Source organism: Bison bison, unplaced genomic scaffold, assembly GCF_000754665.1.
Source record: "Bison bison bison isolate TAMUID 2011002044 unplaced genomic scaffold, Bison_UMD1.0 scf7180017864255, whole genome shotgun sequence".
In the NCBI taxonomy this organism is placed as follows: Eukaryota; Metazoa; Chordata; class Mammalia; order Artiodactyla; family Bovidae; genus Bison; species Bison bison.
The window spans coordinates 4579-7070 of NW_011494827.1; the positions used below are offsets into that span (position 1 = coordinate 4579).

Below are 2492 nucleotides of genomic sequence, written 5' to 3' on the forward strand. Positions count from 1 at the left end.
CATAAGAAAAAGGCATTGGTTATCTCTAGACTCGAGAATAGCTAACTTCAGGCGAAACCAGGTGTCATTATGGCAACACAGTATTTTAAGAGAAACCTCCCTTTAAATTTGTATAGAGAAGGAAAAAATATTGCTAGTTTGTTTCCTCCTAGTGCTTAACAGAGATAAAAATGTCTGACACTTGCAGGCTATTTCCTCCATTTGGAGAACCCTGGCCTTCCTGCCTGTTACCCTCTCATTTTCATCGACTCCAGTCCCCAGGTCCTGGTCTACAAAGACTGAAAAGTTTGTCCTTTCTTCCTCCTTGAGAATTCCAGACCCCTCTCTCCTTGGGGACCCCTAGATTTCCTATCAACCTGCCTAGGAAATGACTCTCTCACGGCGTGGGAGCTCAGAGTTCATCAGTGCTCCAGTGGGGACACGCTTCACACACGACTTACATCCAGTTGGTTCCTTTATACAAATGTTTAGTGTTTAGCTTGAAACACGAGGGAAATACAAAAAAGGAAATAAAGCAACTTGAAATTCTGCCCTGTTAGGTAAGGCAGCTACATCTATTACTGTCTGTATTTCTATCTACCTGTTATGCAATAGAGATTACATTGTGCTTAGCTTCGTGTTTTTCTTTTTAAAAAATCACCATCCTTGGGCTTCCCTGGTAGCTCAGATGGTAAAAAAATCACCATCCTATCAGTCATTTCTCTCATAAATCCATTTTCAGTGTTACATTATATTTCATCACAAAGGTGCACGATAGCTATTGCCCATTACTGAATGCGTTTGCTGTGCCTGAATTTACACTAACATGAACCATATGGAAACATATTTTTCATAAATCTCTCAACTCCTTTCTTTTAACTTGTTTGATTTTTATGATTATGTTGCATCCATAGCTATTATTCCACAGTACAGAAGAAATTGATAAATAAAAATATTAAAGTGTCTATATCTCACCATTGCTAGATAAACACTTTAACAGTTTCAAAGGCTTTTTTACATTTTTTTTATTTAAAAAAAATTTTTTTAATTGGAGGATAATTGCTTTACAGAATTGTGTTGGTTTCTGTCAAACATCAACATGAATCAGTCATAGGGGAAATATTTATTTGATTTTTGAGCTCTGCTGGGTCTTAGTTGTGGCATATGGGCTCTAGATCCCTGACCAGGGATTGAACCTGGGCCCCCTGCGTTGGGAGTGCAGAGTCTTAACCACTGGCCCACCAGGGAAGTCCCTTCTGTTGTTTTTCAATCAGATACATTTATATACACACACACAAACACATTTGGTTCATTACATTCATAACCTTTTGCAAGCTGATTATTTCACAACACAATGTTGTGAACAAGTCATTAAAATAATTATCAAGATAATTTTAATAATAGTTGCACATTATTCTGAGTTACCATAATTTGTTTCATTATTCTTTTATTTGCTGGACATTTCAATTGTGTTTATTATTGAAACGCTGAATTTTTAAACTTAGGATGAACAGTCTTCTACATAAATCATTATTCACTCTATTTGTGTGGTTTAGCACCCTAAAAATGAAAACAACAGGTCAAAGAATATACATTTATCTAAGGCTTTCGGGCATATCAAATCTTTCACCAAAGGCCACCTCAGTTTGCTTTCCCACCAGCAGCACACAAGAGTACGCTGTGTCTTATGCCTTTGTCATCTGAAGCATTTTAAATAACTTGGGTATTTAATAGGCAAAAGCAATATAGTGTTGCTTTAGAATAAATAGTATTTTGTGTTTCTGTGCTTATTAGCAAGGTTGGATATTTCATAAGTACATTAGTTTTCTGTTGGTGCTGTAACAAATCATCACAAATGAGATGGAAATTTATTCTTGGATCCCAGAAGTTCAAAAGTGTTGCAAGAAGGGGACCTCCTTCCAGGGCCCAGGAGTGGGCTCTTGTCTAATAATCAGAAATGAATTGTCCATAGAGACACATGTGCTGACAAAACAAGAGACTTTATTGGGAAGGGGCGCCCGGGTGGAGAGCAGCAGGGTAAGGGAACCCAAAGGAACTGCTTGGCCACGTGGCTCACAGTCTCGGGTTTTATGGTGATGGGATTAGTTTCTGGGTTGTCTCTGGCCAATCATTCTGACCCAGGGTCCTACCTAGCGGTGCAGGCATTGCTCGGCCAAGATAGATTCCAGTGAGAAGGATTCTGGGAGGTTGGTAAGACTTATGGGCTGGCATCTCCTTTTTCCTTTTGACCTTTTCTGAATTATTCCTGTTGGTGGTAGCTTGTTAGTTCCAAGTTCCTTACCAGGACCTCCGACTGTAAGATGACTCTTGCAAGTGGTTACCGTCGGATCTGGCCAAAGCAGGTGGTTTCAGTCAGCAGTTTCCCTAAAAAAACTGGTTTCACTGGGATGAATTCAAGGTGTCAGGAAGTCTGGGCCCTTCTGAGGAGGAGGAGTCTAGGCCTGTCTCTTCCAGCTTCTGGTGGTTGCTGGCATTCCTTGGCTTGTGGCCCC

At 39.9% G+C, this 2492-nt stretch overlaps 1 non-coding gene across 1 annotated transcript; it reads right to left on the minus strand.

Annotated features, from left to right (window-relative positions):
• Window positions 1–1154: 1154 nt before the first annotated feature.
• Window positions 1155–1227, minus strand: TRNAG-CCC. Its single transcript has one exon. It is a non-coding gene; the product is annotated as a tRNA-Gly (tRNA).
• Between the last annotated feature and the right edge of the window lie 1265 nt (window positions 1228–2492).